The following is a 17716-nucleotide window of genomic DNA, read 5'->3' on the forward strand; positions in this document are numbered from 1 at the left end:
TGCAAAAAGGAATAATTTGATCTCTGCTTTTTCAATTATTTCTCCTTTAATTTCCTGCTCTTGTCTTATTTCTCTTGCAAGAGTTTCAAGCATTATGTTAAAGAGAAGTAGAGATACTGGACAGCTTTGTCTGGTTCCTGATTTCAATGGGAATGCTTCCAGTTTTTCTCCATTTAGAATGATGTTGGCTGTGGGTTTGTTATATATGTCTGTAATTATGTTGAGGTATGTTCCCTGAAGTCCAATTCTCTGTAGGGCTTTGACCATAAATGCATGTTGAATTTGTCAAAGGCCTTCTCTGCATCTATTAAGATGACAGTGTGGTTCTTGTTTTTGAGCCTATTTATATGAGTTATGAGATTTATTGACTTATGTATATTGAACCATACCTACATCTCTGGGATAAAGCTGACTTGATCATGGTGGATGATCTTTCTGAAGTGTGTATGTATGCGGTTTGATAGTATCTTGTTGAGAATTTTTGCATCTATGTTCATTAAGGATATGGGTCTATAGTTTTCTTTTTTGGTTGTATCTTTACCTGGCTTTGGTATTAGAGTGATGCTGGCTTCATAGAAGGAATTTGGAAGTTCTCCTTCCATTTCTATCTTTTTGAATAAATTAAGTAGTATTGGATGTAGACCTTCTTTAAACATCTCATAGAATTGTGCTGTAAATCCATCTGATCCTGGGATTATTTTAGTTGTGAGATTTTTGTATTACTATTTCAATTTCTTTTTGTGTTATGGGTATGTTTAAGCTGTTAATCTCTTCTTGGTTTAGTTTTGGTGGTTCCCATGCCCCTTAAATATCCATCCATTTCTTTTAGGTTTGCCAATTCAGTAGCATATAGGTTTTTAAAGTAGTCCCTTATAATGTTCTGTATCTTTCTGGTATCTGTTGTGATGTTTCCCCTTTCATCTCTGATTTTGTTGATTTGGATGTGTTCTTTCTTTTGTTTAACTGGGCTAATGGTCTATCTTGTTTATCTTTTCAAAGAACCAGAGTTTGCAGATTGCTGGTCCATGAACAGGACTCCACCCACCCAGGGCTTAGGGACCTTCATAAAATAGGGGGAAGAAAAATTGTAAGAGCCTGGGAGGGGGTGCACGACCATATGGAAACAGAGTCCCACAAGCTCCTGGGAACCTGCTCATATGATTCTATGGCAATGGTGCCAGGATACACAAGTCCCATGCAAACTCAGGCAGACAAAAATCCAGCATAGAACTGGGAAAATAATCTGCAGAGCCCAATCTTATCTGAAGAAATATTGGCAACTTATTCCTGCTAGGTGAAGAAGAGCTGATCTTCCTAAAACAAGGGACTCTAGATAAGCTGACCATCATTCAGGAGTGTGTTGTTTAATCTCCATGTGTTCATGTGGTAATTAGGGCTTCTTCTGGTGTTGGTTGTAAGCTTTATTGCAGTGTGGTCTGATAGAATGCATGGAATTATTTCAATCTTTTTGTATTTGTTGAGGTTGTTTTGTGCTCCAGTATATGGTACATTTTAGAGACGTTTCACGGGGTGCTGAGTAGAAAGTATGCCCTTTGGTGCTTGGGTGGAATACTTGGTAGATGTCTGTTAAGTCCATTTGATACATGGTATTGTTTAATTCAGATGTCTCGCCCTGTTGACCTATCTAATGGAGATAGTGGGGTATTGAAGTCCCCTCCTATTAATGAGTTGTGATTAATCTGGGTCTTAAAGTCATGAAGTATTGTTTTTATGAAGTTGGGTGCACCAGAGTTTGGTGAATATATGTTCATGATCGTAATATCTTCCTGATTTATTGTTCCTTTGATCAGAATGAAGTGACCCTATTTATCTCTTCTGATAAGTTTTAGTTTAAAATCTATTTTGTCAGATATTAGAATTGCTATGCCTGCTTTTTTCTTGGTGCCATTTGCTTGTTATAATTTTTTCTATCTTTCACTTTAAAGTAGTGTCTGTCCTTGAAAGTGAGATGAGTTTCTTGCAGACAACAAAAGAATGGGTTTATAATTTTTTCCATCCTTTCACTTTAAGACAGTGTCCTTGAAAGTGTGATGGGTTTCTTGCAGACTACAAAAGTTGGGTTTTGTTACTTAACTCATTCACCTAGTCTGTGTCTTTTGACTGAGGAGTTCAATCCATTAATATTTAAAGTTATTAATGAAAGATGAAAATTGAATCCTGTCATTTTTATTTCTATTTACATTCGTGATGTAGCTGTACTTTTCCACAGTTATACCTTCATTGAATTTCTCTCTGCAACCCCTTGGGTATAGTCATTCCTATCTTCAGCTCTTTGTATTGCTTCCAGAACTCTCTGAAGGGCTGGTTTTATGGACATGAATTCCTTCAGCCTATTTATGACAGGGAAGATTTTTCTTTCCCTTTTGACTGTACTAGACATTTTGGCTGGGTATAGTAATCTGGGTTGGCATCTGTGGTCATTTAAAACTGGGAATACTTTGGTCCAGGCTCTTCTGGCTTTCATAGTTTGCACTGAAAAGTCAGCTGTAATCCTAATGGGTTTTCCTTTATATGTGACTTGTTTCTCTTTTGCAGCTTTCAGTATTGTCTCTTTATTTTGTAGATTTAGTGTTTTTACTATGATGTGCCATGGAGAGTTTCTTTTCTGGTCCTGTATGTTTGGTGTTCTGTATGCTTCTTGTGTTTATATGGGCACTGCTTTCTTTAATTTTGGGAAATTTTCTTCCATGATTCTGTTGAAGATCTGGTCCATGCCATTATCTTGGGATTCTTTTCTTTCCTGTATGTCTATGATTCATAAGTTTGGTGTTTTTATCGTGTCACATAATTCCTGCATATTCCATTCTTGTGATTTCTTAAATTTTTCATAATCTTTGCTGTGTAGTCTAGTTCGTCCACTTTAACTTCCAGTCTTGATAATCCATTTTCCATTTCATTCATCCTATTGGTGAGGCTTTCTTCTGTTATTTCTAATTGGCTTACTGAGTGTTTCACTTCCTTCTTCATTTCAGCATGAGTATTCTTCAATATTTCTAACGCTTCTGAATTCATTGAGAAGTTTAGCCCTATCTTCCTTCAGTTCTTTGATTTGTTTGAGTGTTCTTTAAATTCACTGAATTCTTTTATCATGTTTATAATTGTTCTTTTGAGTTCCATGTCCTGCATTATCTCTAGGGGGTTCTCATTGTACTCCTCTAGAGGACTATTGGTATTTGGTGGGGATATGTTATTTTGGTTTTTCACGTTATTATTTTTTACCTGTGATTTTGATATGTGAATTTCTTTTGTAGTTTCTGATTCTTGTGTGAGACTCAAGCCTTCAAGTTTAGGTCTGCTTCTTTTTGTGAACTTTATATGTCTTTGTGGTTTACTTTTTGGGCATGGAAAGCTGGTTCCTCTAAGCTTCTGGTTCTCTCTTTTGATTTCATATTGGAGTGGCCCAATTGCTTTTGTCTTCAGGAGTTCCCACAGATGCCCAAGTCAGATGAAGATCAGATGCTCTTAGGCTTTCTCCTAAGGTTTGGATCCCTCCAGGAATGATTTTGGCCTCAGGAATTTGGGGGTTGGACTGGCCTGGGAGCAGGGCCCAGGAAAGATGCAAGTCTAGGGCAGCTGGTGGCCATGCCACCCAGAGATGCAAATGAAGATGGGGGTAGGAGGCAGCCGCAAGTGTCCCTGGGGACTGCACTTAGGAGCTGGGTTGGTCTGGATGCAAAGGACCAGGAAGAGGAATGGTCAGCCCTGGCGTCCAGGAAAGTGGCTGGTGGGTTTTGCAGACCCAGGGAGGCAGAGGGAGGTTTGGGTGGGGCCAGGTCCAGAGCACCCTGAGGGACCCGACAAGGAACTGTGTTGGTCTGGATGCACAGGATCAGGAAGCAGTGGTGGTTCCCAGGTGTCTGGGGAGCCAAGGCAGGAATTGGACAGGACCCAGGCTAAGAGGAGAGACCTGTGGGGGAGATTGGAGGGTGAGTGAGGCTGGGGGAGTCGAGGCATGGAGGGTACGATAGACTTGCCCTGGAGAGATAAGCCTGTAGGTCAGAGAGAGCAGTCCTGGTTCCTTTTAACTTATATCTTAGTGAATAGAGTCTTCTTTTATGTTGTTATTGAGAAATGAGTGTTTGGGTTAATACATTCTTTCTATTCAGTAGCTTATCACCAATGGAATACAAGTACCTAAAATAAACAGTTTGCTTTGTTGTCTGTTTTTGAAAAAGAATGTCTTATGATAGCTAAAATCACTCAACTTGATTAGATACCTTCTAAGAGTCAACAGATTTATTTATTTTTCTAATGGTAGGTTAAATTATTCTATTCAACCAATGGCAAATTTTGGAAGTACTGACATTGGAGGGTTTGTAAATAAATATACTGAATTTTGCTTTTGTTGTTGTTGTTGTTGTTTGTTTGTTGAGGAAGTACCTCAGTATGTAGCTTAGGCTGACCTCCAACTTGCCATCCTCCTGCTGGAGCCTGCTGGGTTACAAGGCATTTACCACCACAACCAGCAAAAGGTATGTTGCTTATCAATTTTCTATTTTGTATGCAGAATTTCTGAGTGCCTAATGCTCAATCAATAGCTGCTCTCAGGGTGATACTGATGAAGACATTGGTGATGGTGGCAGAAATAGGATCACCCTTGGGTACTCCATATATTGCCCTTAAAATTTTTGAAAACTTGAAAAACACAAAGTATCACAATCAACCATTCCTGAACAAGCTTGTCTATTGTGTCACACATCACCTCATGTTCTGGAGCCACCTGGAGGTGATCACTGTCCTGTTAGGCTCATTCTTGGACGACTTACCAAAATGATGACCAGATAGATTTCCAGTCATTTATTGATTGTGACTGAAGGTGTGACTATTGAACATTTTCTAAAGGGATCTAATTAAAAGAATGGGGAGTCTTTTTCAACCAAAAACACAGACTGCTTGGCCTGCATCTGAACCGAAAGAACAGTATGGGGCTGCAGGCAAGAAGGATCTCCAGGCTACTGAGCACCCTCCTTTGAGCATGGAGGAAGCATGGAAAAGAGAAGCCCAGCTACAGAGAAGGACTCTCTTTGTCTCAAGATACCCTGCTAATAAGTCACTGAGATAACAGAATTGGAGCAGCTTTATCACCTTCATGAACTGAGCAATTACTTTCATGAGGTATCACTGAATATATATTCCCTTTGCTGAACACTTGGAAATGTCTAAATTATAAGACAAGATGAGCACATAATCCCAATTTCTATCAAGACTGACAGAAATAACTTTGAATGTAAGTCAAATTCAAAACTTTCAAGGTCACTTAGAGGCACAAAGACTTCTAGTTGACTTCATATTTGAAAATTCAATGGCTGTCTCTAATTATGGATGCTATATAGTGAATTTAATAATAACTTTTGAAATGGCAATAGTCAGTGCTGGACCATTTGAATGTATTGTCTGACTTGAACCTCTTAATAGTTCCATGGCATATGTTTTATGATCACCTACATATTGAATAATAGAAAGACATAAAGAGGTTAAGTAAGCTGCCCAAAATGCACAGGTAGTAAATGGCCTAGTGGGGACTCCAGTTAGGTGCCATATTTTTAGAAGCTACAGCACAGATAGGGTCACTGCCTATCTAGGTAAAAAATAACACTATGAGCTCACACTATGCATGTTGCACTATCCCACTGTGGCTTTCTGGAATGCCCCTCAATACTTTAGCCAGAGTTTCTTGAAAGCTTAACATTCTCCTAAGTTTCACCCTGACACTGCCCACACTTAGACTTGGCATTAGACAGAAAATTCTAATTCCTTCCTAGTTTAATGGTCATTTCTCAACACCAGCAAGTTATAAGCAAGCTGGTGTCCCTTGTTAGCTCCCTGTTCCCCTCTCCCCATCTCCAGAGCCAGATAGTTAAGTTCTGTGAATCTGTTAGAAAGGAGAAAGCAACACTTCTGTAGTCCTTAGCAACCATGCTTGTACCTTTCTTTCCCCCTCAGTCACACAAGAAATGTCCTTGCACTTCTCTTTGCAAACAGCCTTTCATATCTATCAAGAAATTCTCTGTATAATTCTGTATATCTAAGTCGTCTACCCGTAATGGCTAAACAACAATTTGATTTCTTAAGCAATGTACTTATTCCTCATATGAATTTTGGACACTGTTACTTTACAAAGATAGAAGTACTAAGAAACAGACAGTTACTTGGGGTCAGAAATTCTGAACGACATACCCATCGAGCCAGGAAGGATTAAATCCAACAATGTTTGTGGTTTCTATGAACTTCGTTGATGAGGAAGAAGATGCTCTGAGAAGCAGCCTCTAGCCACATGCGTACACACACTACGTTATGACACAAAGACTGAATCCAAAATCAACTTCATTTCAAATCCATGTTCTTTCATTGTCAGCATGCATCCTACTAATGAGGACTCAGCCCCTGAGAGCTTCATTAAAATACAGATCCCCACGCAGAGGTTCAGATTGGGCCTGAGATTCCGCATGTCTAATGGACTTGAAGGTGAGAAGAGGTTGCTGGTTTGCAGAACTTACTTTGAATACCCAGGCTCTATAATGCTCTGCTAAATCTTTTTTCAAGTCGTTGCCTTCCAAATGCCACAAATCTTGTAATGGCAGCCAGAAGTGCTGCATTCCCACTTAACAAGAATACACAAGATGCAGCGTTCTCTCCTTAACTGTGCTCCTCAGATCACCCACAAAGAATTCCCTGGAATGCTTGCTAAATGCCATGTTCTGAGCATCACCTAGCTCAACTGATCAGACTAGCAGGAGTATGAACTTGAAAGACTGCATTGTTGCCAAGCTCCCGGAGTCCTTCTAATGCACATTCAAGTTTGAGACAAGTTACAAGTAGCCTCAGCCTTGGATTGATAGAAAGAAAACTGATGATCTTGGAAGCAATTTGGGAAAGGTACACACACAAAAGGATTCTGAAAGCAAGGGGGATGCTTTTTCCTCTATAGTATAAAAGGTGAGGTTAGAGTCTGGAGAGATGCTTCAGCTGTTAGAGCATTAGCTGCTCTTGCAGAAGACCAGGCTTCCATTCCCAGCACCCCTGTGGCAGCTCACATGTGTCTGTGACTCCAGTTCCAGGGGATTCGATGTCTTCTTCTGACCTCCAACATCACTACACTTACCTTCAGAAAGTACACTCATACACATAAAATAACAATAACAAACTATTTGCAAATAAAATAAAAAGTAAGAATAAAGCTAAAGGAGTAGGTCATAAAATTTCAGAGTAGGAAGGAGTCCAACAGGCAGGAGAAATTGACAGAAGTCACCTCTGAGATCTCAGGATGGAGTCTGTCTCTATTCTTTACAAGGAAGAAATCATATTCATCAATGAAACCTCATCAGATATTGCATGCATACTCTTTGCATGCTATCTTGGCAGAGCCTGAGGAGAAAAGGGACAGAAATAAGCTCTTATTGTTTAACATGTGGCCCACATGCGTCAATACTCATAGCATAACCTACTGTAACGTGTCACGTCAGAAGGAATGCAAATACAAAAAATGACTCACCCCAGTTCACAAAGGAGCATGCTCAGCTCTGGGAAGTAGTCTTTATTCCAGGACCAAACTTTGATCTCCAGCTTCACAAACTAGACTTTCCAACTAGCCTCAGAGCTCCTAGATACAGCTTGCATCAAACCACTAAGATGGCCCCAACCCAAGCAACTAAGTCAGAATCTTCAGGAGAAGCCTGGGAAATCTGCCTTTTGATGAAAATCAGTATTTCAGGTGATTTCTGTGCAGTCAATCTATGTTTGGAACTACTCAACTAGATTATGTGATACAAAAGGATATTCTTCCACTTAAAGGGTCATCTGGAGGAGAACAAGTGAAAGAAATAGGACTCTTGAGGCTTTCTGAAGATTGTAATGATGGAAAGCACATTTTAACACCTTTGCTGCCATTCAATTTTGCTGGAAAACTGAACTTGGAAGTGAGGCTCCATGACTACTCAAGAGAGGAGATTTTATTTTGAGAAACTAATGAAAAGAAAACACTACTTAGAACCAAGGCAGTTTTATTAGCACATCTTTGAAGGTTAAGGGGGCAAATTTAAATTTACATAATTGTAAGATACAGAGAAAGTCAAAAAGCTTATTGTAGTGTTTGAACCAAGATCAGCTTTGGGTTTGAGACCTTATTTGGTGTGCGCCCTTGGTCATGTCACCTAACATCTGAGATGTTTAACTTCTTCTTTCCAGAACATAGAAACGTTGTTGGTTTGATTATGTGAGAGAACATGAGTGAAGAAGTAACACAGAATAGATGCTCTTGTGTATTAATTGGAATTAAAGTTGAGGCTCCTCAGAAGGTTTGGAAATAGGATATGGGTAAGTTGAAATTCCCCATATCTGCAGAAAAGATCCAAACAGCTAAGTCTATGGGATGTAATCTTTCTGTTAGAGGGTCTTACCTTCCACATTGACAAATGGGGCAGCAAACCAAGCTGTGTGGCTGAGAGGTTTCCAGAAAGTTCCTGAATGATGTGTCATCTGAAATTCTATCATTTAATCAATGTAGAGGCTGTTACTTAGAACTTCTAATGCCTCATTTTGAAGAGTGAGAACACCCTAATGACTTAACTCTATTCTAGTATTAGTTTCTTATTCATCTTGCCAGAGAAACCACAACAATGTTTTGTCAGAGAGTGGATAGTGTAGTGATTACTGGGGGAAGGGATGCATCAAGGGAGAAAGAGGCAGAGGAGAGCGAGATGATAGGTGCTGACGTCAAGTTCTGCTTGGCTCACAACAAAAAAAAACACATTATGTGGGGAGAGGAATTCCTGTGGTTAGATGAACTTGGGGTTCCTATCAAGTGGGCGCTTTGCTACCCAGAGGAATCTATCTGTGTCTACCTTCCCATTCCTTAGATGGAGCAGGAAGCCCATCTCTGTTAACAGGAACCTGCATTTTGACAGCATTCTAGAGACAAATGTTCCTCATTAGATAAGGGGAAATCAGCTTAGTCGGATGAAAAATGTGATACTCATAAGAGAGTAGCTGTGTTATCTCTTAAAGAAAATAATCATTGAAGAAAGATGTGTTTGCTCATAACTGACTCAGCAGGAAGTCTAGTGATTTCTCTGAGCATCTGCCTGACTAACAGGAAGCACCCAAAGGGGCAGGAAAACACTGGGCAGAGTCAAGAGTCTTTTACATTCTTGTGGCCCCTAGATGATGTTCCTTTTTATGAGACATTAACTGTCTAGTTGTCAGTTCTCTATCCTCTTTTCTCTAGGGCCTGGGTGACTATGAACCCAGAGGCAATTTTTCTTCTCCAGGCCAATCCTCTAGGAAGGATGGACCACTTAGAAGAAAGATGTGTACATAGCACACAGAAGACTGAAATACTCATCCAACAAATGGGCACTTTGGGGTTCAGAGTGTTTTGAAATGATTTCCATCAGTTCTCCTGGAATCATGGAGGCTCATCAGCCTCTTGAGAATGGACAGAGAAATCTTTCTTCCTTTGTTATGCTTAGATTGTTTGGTGCCCACTTGTGTGTGGAGTTTTCTGAGATAGCTCATCCATACCCTTTTCTGTCCCCAGTATTATACATCCTACCAGAGTGACAGGTTGGACAGTTTCAACACCTCTGGCCACAGAGTACCTGCACCACAGTATAGTGCATTCCCTCAGTCTGTGACTCTCCAGCTTGTTCCCTCCCTTGGGCAGGGTGAATACTCTTTCAGGAGCCACTGCCACTTCTAGCAACCTGTATTCTGTCACTATAGCTCCCTTGAGCAGACTTGAGCCTAATGCATTTACAAAATTAAGTTTTATATTTTGACATCCTCTTTTTTTTACCTTTCTGTACAAATCACCAATACAAAGTTACAGGAGAATATCTTACTCCAGTCAAATCCAGGCCATTTCTACCCAATGGAGATCTTGATTGTGTTAAACAATATACAAGTCTTTATTAGCACTGAAGCTGAGAATGGTGTCATCGATATGCTATACAATATAAGAAGAGATAGTGGGGGAAAAGATTGTTTGCGGGGAGAATTGGGGAGCCCAAGACTTCCCTTCACAAAGGGAGACCATGTGGAAAAGGATAGAACTGTCTTTTGGACCCATCCAAACAATCCCAGCCTGGGAATGTCCTGAGGGATAAAGGTAAGCTCTTGCTTAGTTGCTGAGAAGCAAAAACGAATACCTCTGGGAAGAATGCCAAGACTGACATAGGAAATTGCTTACTGCAGCACCCATTCCCAGCTTATTCCTAGACAGAGAGCATGCTTAGTAAAACCAGGCAGCCCCTTCTGCAATCTTAACAGATGAGCAGGAACATTGGTCTAGCTATTTTTGACTTGGAAAATAAATTCCTTAATATATCAGGAAACAGAGGACGGGGTGGCACACGCCTTTAATTCCAGCACTCAGGAGGCAGAGGCAGGTGGATCTCTGTGAGATCAAGTTCAGCCTGGTCTACATACTGAGTTCCAGGCCAGCTGAGGCTACAGGGAAACCCATCTCAAAAAGCAAACAAGCAAACAACCAAACAAACAAACATTTATTTTCTCCTTTTATCTGGACCTGAATAGGTTGTTAATAATGCAGTGACTATGGTCTAAATGAAACCCTCTTTTCTTCCTGACCAAAAAAAAATGGTATCATACTGCATTTAATTAAGTTAAGCCAATGAAGAGAAATCATCCAGTGTGGTTAAAACTTATCAGTTCTTACAAGGTTAAAGAAGACACAGGCTAAGAGTGAGCAGCATCCTGGGGACACCATGGAAATGTTCTCCTCAGATCTCCTAAAACATGTTGGTCCCCAAAGCCAACCATTGAGGTTTCTCTGTCCAGGGCTACGCCAGCACTACAAGGCACTAATGTATGCCCTTTAAAAAATGATAAAGTGACAAGGAAATCAGCTCATGCCAGATAACTCAGGGAAAGGACTCACCATCAACTTCTCTCAAGTGCTCTTATGTCTGTGCTCCAGTCTGGGACCGTGTTGGGAAGAGATGACCATAAGGGCCAGTTTATGTGTAGACAACATGGTACTGGCTCCTATATGGCATGGCTGAAGATAGCTAATACTGGGCATCCAAGGCTATAAGTCTGCACAGAATGACTGATATCAGATTTCTGAGAAACCCCAAAGCGACATTAGTTATTGTATAACTATTTTTGGTGCAGTGTCACTTTTGTGTGGCTGTATAAATATGGCCTTGAGGTTAAAAGCCTGAGACTTTACCTGTGCCTGAGTCTTTGTCATTGTCAACTTACCTGTTTGTATCTGTCTTTAAGACTGTGTGCCTACTTCCAAGTGGCCTGTGTGCCAGTCTGTGTGTATGTCTATGCCCAGCTGCGTGTGGCTCATGTATGCCAGAATGTGACTGGATACCTCTCTACTAGCCTCTCTGTCAGTGAAGAAAGTATGTCTTCTCAGTTTACAACTCCTCAAATTATTTTCAACTTTCTGGCCTCCCATGACCCTCCTCCTAAACCTGGGATGAGATGGATCTTTGACATCACAGATCTTGCTCTTTCCTGAATAAGCATCAGACACTCTGGCAGAGAGGCATTTCCTACCTCCCATTTCTTCTGCTTCTTGAGAATTTTCCTTGAAATCCTTCTGTACTTCTGTGTTTTGCTCTCCTGGAGTGTGTGTAGACAGAGAACCTCAAATATCACATATATGAAGTGTTATAGTCAGCTTTCCATTACTGAGACAAAATACAAAACATAAACAAGATTCATTTTGGTTTATGGTTGTCAGGATATTAACCCATGGCTGCCTGGCTCTATTGCTGTGGGCCTAGGGCAGGACAGACAGAACAGTGTGTTGGTACAGTATGTTAAAGCAGAGCTGCTCATCTCATGGTAACTAGAAAACAGAGAAACAGAGAGTGTCTGTGATAAAGGATACATTCTTCCCAGGCATACCTCAGTGACTTCCTCCAACCAGAACCCAGCTCCTAATAGCCTACTCAGCCATAGATTCATCAATAGCTCAATATGCCAATAAGGTAAAACCCCTTAAGATCCGATCATCTCCCAAAGCCCATCAACTCTTAGGGTGGCAACTCATATCCAAATCATAGCATGAAACAAGACAATAAAAAGTCATCAATATAAAAGGCATAGAGTAGCATCAGGGACGATGTATGCAGATGACAAATACAATGGCTGTAGTAGTTTCAAATAGGATTAAAGAAATACTTAGAATAATGGACTCTGTTAATCCATCTAATCTAAAGTCTTGTTCTTGGAGAACCTGAAAAGGAAGGACAGATTTAAAAGAGACAGAGAACAGATCTGGACAGCCAGTACATATATTTTAAATAAGCCCTGAGAAAGAAGATAGCAGAGATAAGATAGAATTAATCACTGAAGAAATGAAAAAGGCATTTTTCCTGGTCCTCTGTGATTAAAAGTGTCACGTTCCTGTTTAAGATTCTGTAGTTCAAGCAGCAGGAGAAACAGTGGGAACTAAAAGCCATATTCTCAATTGCCCGAAGGCCGTGAGAACTAAGTGATCCTAGAAGACGCTGCCCTGAACTCCAGCCTATACTCTTTGTTAGCTTGAGAGTAAAGACTCACTCAAAGACCTGGATTCATTTACTGTTTCTGGTCAATCATTCTACACACTGAAATATTGCTAGGAAAACTAGCTCTGAAATAATCTATTAAATGACATATTATGGTCATCAGATATAAGCTGCCAAGTGACAATGAGATTCATAATCATCATTTGGTATATTATCAATCTATATGTTAAGTTAGATGTGATTTTATACTTTCAAAACTTGAGTATAATTTTAAACTGATTATTGAGTCAAAGGATATCTTCTTAGAAAGCTTCCTGATAAGATTTTGCTGATGTGACTAAAATATATGCTTGACTACTTAGTGATAAATTAAAGGATTTGGAAGTAAAAATATAGCCATAAACCACTCCCTCTGTGCAGCCATCGGTACCACCCATATGTAGTTACTGGTCAAATAGAGTCAGAGTAGAATCCTAATATCATTTATTTGTGAAGACAATTACAATATGATACATTTGGCCTTTGTTCCCTGAAGAGAGAGATATAACTGATAATCATTGGCATCCACATTGCTCGTACCCTACACCAAGTCGATCTACATGTCTTTGATGGACCGGTGAAACAAGGGCTGACAAAATTTGCAATTTCAGGCTACCATGGTCTAGTCATTACCAAAGCTATTAATGCAAAGATTGTATTAAGTATATGTCTAATTTTACATACCACAGTACATATGATCATTATCTTAAAGACTCTGGATTAGGTTTTAATAAATTAACTTAACCACTCTTTAGCTTTCAATAAAATACATTAAAATTCCATATCATTGGCTTTGAGATAAATTACACTTTCTGGTGACTAAAATATTCTACTTAATAAATAGCTATCATAAAATACACTATACAGTCATTACCAATTCTCAAAGAATTAGAATAAAATCAATTTCACATCAAAAATAGTCATAAAAAGTAGATATCTTCATCCTACAGCTACCACCCCCTACAAGGCTCAGGGACTTATATGGAAGAGGTTGGAGGAAGGAGTGTAAGAGCCAGAGGAAGGGGTAGAGTGTTAACTGGAAGTGTCCTCTGACTACTATGCCAGCAAGCTGTAGTCACACCTTCTTCCCATGCTCATCAAGGAGTTGAAGGGTGAGTCAGTTACCCCTCCCACCTAATCAGTTGACCTTAGCTGCTTGTGGGGGAGGGGCAAAGGTTATATAAGCTGAAACACCAGGAGACACCTCTCTTACCATTTTCCGCAGCTGTTGGGAAGTCACAGGATCTATATTTGAGTGTGGGCTTTCCAGCACTGCTCTAAATGGGGTTGCCCACTCCTCTGTAAATAAACGCCAATGCTGTGCACTGTTAAAAACAAAGTAGGTATCTTTGAATTCTTATTGTTCTAGTATAGACTTTTGAAGCTTTGACTTGTCTCACTTAAGTTTTATTTATTTATTTGTAAACTTCTTATGCAATTTTTGTGTATTTCATCTTTATACCCCCCCATCCCCACTGGCACCCTCCCATAACCACCCACTGGAATTAACACATTCTGTCAATTGTGTTAAGGCCTATCATGTTAAGTTCGTGTTCCCAGACATCCCTCAGTGCAAGTTCACCCACTGAAGGTCTAGGCAGCCTATCTAGAGCCCTTCCCTTTAAGAAGTTCAGTTATTCTTCATTGAGGTCTAGGCAGCCTATCTAGAGAAGTTCAGTTATTCTTCACCCAGCAGTAATTGGCTACCAATAATTCTTCTGCTAAGATTGAGGCTTGTTTCCCATTTCCACAGTTCTGTGCTGGGGTTTTGTCTGCTTGAGTTTACATGGGTCTTGTGCATGCTGACACCATTACTATAGGTTCACATGAGCAAGGTCCCAGGAGCTTGTAGGACTCTATTTTCATATGGTCATGCACCTCCTCCCTGGCTCTTACAATCTTTTCGCTCCCTCTTCTGCAATGGTCACTGAGCCCTGGGTGGGTGAAGTTTAATTTAGGAGTCCTGTCCAGGAACCTACACTCTGCAGACTAGTATTCACCACGATATGGCCATTTGTGACATTTTGTGTTCATTGCCCTCTGTTGCATGAGGGAGCTTCGTTGATGAGAGTTGAGAGATGCATTAGTATTGTCTCTACCCCTTGTTCCGCTTGTTCCATGAGCCTTAGGTGTAGAGGTTCACTGTAGATGTGTCACTGAGGGGCATCTCACAGACACTTAATCTCCGTGTGTGACCAGTTGTGGAACTCTGTAATAGTGTCTGTTGCAAAAGAAGCTTCTTTGCTATGGAACCTCATATTTACAGACAAGTTTGTCAGTCATCACTCATCAAAGATGAGAAGTCCTTTGCCCTGGCAGAGCACGGTGGCCCCCCCATCTCTCACTCATTCAGTAGGGGCTCTGGAAGTCTACTGTCTGATGACATATCCTTAACAAGGCAGTAGCTCTAGCTTAGAGGCAAAATGGCAATCATTCTTTTTAAAGCATTTGAGACTTTAACACAACCCTTCCTGTGGACTGCTACGGGCCTGAAGCCTGGCTGAGCGTGGCAGTTCATTAGCTGCTGCTTGCTGTTTACCCCAAGCATGCCCTCTTGTGCATTTCTCCATGCCCATGGAGATATTTCCTGCTTAATGGACTTTAGCTCAGTTTCCATCACTGTTTCCACTTGAAAAAATTGCTTTCATAGTTAATGTTCCTGTGAGATGAAGCAAATGCTTTCCTAATTTCAGTGCTTTCCTGCTTTTATCCCTATGATTTTTCTTTCTGGTGTCTGTTGTGATGTTTCCCCTTTCATCTCTGATTTTGTTGATTTGGAGGTGATCTTTCTTTCTTTTGGTTAACTGGGCTAGCAGTCTGTCAATCTCATTTATCTTTTCAAAGAACCAGCTCTTGGAATTGTTGATTCTTTCTTAATCATCTTTATACCCTTTTCTCCACTGGCACTCTCCCAATAGCACCCCCCAGTGGAATCCCGTATACCCTGTCATCCCTGTTAAGGCCCACTGTATCACATCAGTGCCTCTAGACTCCCCAGCCTAAGTCCATCCACTGAGGTATAGTCAGCCTATCTAGAGTCCCTTGTTTTAGGAAGATCAGTTCTTCCTCACCTAGCAGTAACCAGTTGCCAATATTTCTTCAGCTACGATTGGAGTATGCTGTTCATTTTCCCAGTTCTATGCTGGGTTTTTGTCTGTCTGAGTTTGCACAGGATTTGTGTATGCTGACATCATTACTATAGGTTCACATGAGCAAGGTCCCAGGAGCTTGTAGGACTCTATTTTCATATGGTCATGCACCTCCTCCCTGACTCTTACAATCTTTCTATTCTCTCTTCTGCAATGGTTCCTGAGCCCTGGGTGGGTGGAATATAATACAAGAGCCCTGTCCAAGGACTTACACTCTACAGACTCTTACTCTCCATGCTTTGGCCATTTGTGACCTTTTGTGTTCCTGGCCTTCTATTGCATGAGGGAGCTTCATGGATGAGAACTGAGACATGCATTAGTGTCTTCTTTCCCCCTTGTTCTATGTTCTGTGAGCTTTAGGTGTTAAATGTTGCACTGTAGATGTGCCACTTAGGCTTGGGCATCTCACAGACACTTACTCTCTCTGTGTGTGACCAGTTTTGGAACTCTGTAATCATCTCCAACTGTTGCAAAAGAAACTTCTTTGATGAGTGGTGACTGGGATACTTGTCAGTAAATATAAGGATCCATATTTTGCATATAGTAGGAAATTACATTTGTCTAGGGAATGTGACAGCCTTGGGTTTTCTCTAAGCTCCAAGACCTCTCCAACCATGTATATTTGGCTAGGTTTACTGTACCACACATGAGTTTCCTCCCATTGAGTGGACTTTAAGTCCAATTAGGTAGCTGTTGATTACCCCCAAGATAAAATGCCACTACTGCACCAGTGTCATTTGCTGTACCAGTCATTGATGTGGTTGTTAGGCCTTGAAGCTGGGGTTGGACCTTTGATTGATGTTATCCCCTTGCAGCTTGTATAGTGCTCTCTAAAGCTATGAGAGCTAGCCTTTAGGAGAGATGGGTTCCAGGTCAGTTCCAGCTCCATTGCTCCAGCTCCTGTGTCTGAGGTATGTTTTGTCTTCAGCAATAGGGTCTTACCTTCAAGTTCCCAGGAGGCAACCAAGGACTGTGGCAATAGCCTGTGTAATTTTGGGAGTCTCTTGGACTATCCTGGCCAAGAACTCAAAGACGGTTTCTCCTGTCTGGCACTGTTTCTTTTTATGTAGCCTTCAGCTATACATTATCACACTGAAGTTTAAAAAAATTTTTTCTTTAGCTTTTCAGACATTTTCCATTTTATCAAAATTCTTTTGAATTTTAATTATGAGAAAGAAGGAATTATAGGACATGTTTTATGATTAAGATGTGAGGACTAGATTTTCCTCTTTTGTGACAGATGAAAAGGAGTGCAGAACCTAGAGAGAAAGGAAAATCTCAGTGAGAAGAGTCCCTTTCAGTGTCACATAGCCTATAGGATTTCAGAAAAGCAAAAATGACTCACTGGAGTTTAAAAAGTCAGGTTCTTCCTTGATGGTGTATTGTAATATATTATAGAAGAAGTGAAGTCATTGTTACAGGAGTGATGAAAAGACAATTTGATTTTGTGGAGCCCAAAACAGCGAATACAGAAATGAGCTATTATCCCTTCTGCTTAACCAGTACCTGGACTCTGCAGCTACTAAATAGTTTGAATATCATATTTTTGATTGCTTAGTTGAAGCCAGCAGCAAAACTAGGTGAACACAGTTTAGTCACTTCATCAAATCTATGTCAGCTAAATGCTTTATACTGGGAATAATAGTCAACTTGAGCTGGATGACGCAAGGAAATCGAATGGCTTACATAGGTATGATCCAGTGGAGGAAGGCTCCCATGCTTCCTGCCTATTATCCCTTTTTCTCCATCTTGATCCCACTCTCAGCTCCCTTCTGCTTATCAACAAGTATCTGCACCAATTTTTGCTCTATCCAGAGCATCATCTAGGAGAAAATTCATCTATCTTTAGCTAAGACTCTAAATGTAACAGTGCTTTCCTCAGAAAACCATGTAGCTTTCTACTTGGATTTCTTTGGACTGTGTTGGAGACTAATATGTATTTCCAAGCCAATTCTCTTGTCATTGATGTATGAGTCTGAGATTTTGAGTTCATTCTGGTTAACCTGGTGGGGAATTAGT

The 17716-nt window shown here is 40.4% G+C and overlaps 1 long non-coding RNA gene across 1 annotated transcript; it reads left to right on the plus strand.

The window, feature by feature from the left end:
* The first annotated feature begins 7573 nt into the window (after positions 1-7573).
* Positions 7574-9614, plus strand: LOC115071213. Its single transcript, XR_003850320.1, has 3 exons — positions 7574-7732; positions 8206-8334; positions 9245-9614. It is a non-coding gene; the product is annotated as an uncharacterized LOC115071213 (long non-coding RNA).
* The last annotated feature ends 8102 nt before the right edge of the window (positions 9615-17716 follow it).

This window comes from Nannospalax galili, unplaced genomic scaffold (genome assembly GCF_000622305.1).
Source record: "Nannospalax galili isolate Female #2095 unplaced genomic scaffold, S.galili_v1.0 scaffold739, whole genome shotgun sequence".
Lineage (NCBI taxonomy): Eukaryota > Metazoa > Chordata > Mammalia > Rodentia > Spalacidae > Nannospalax > Nannospalax galili.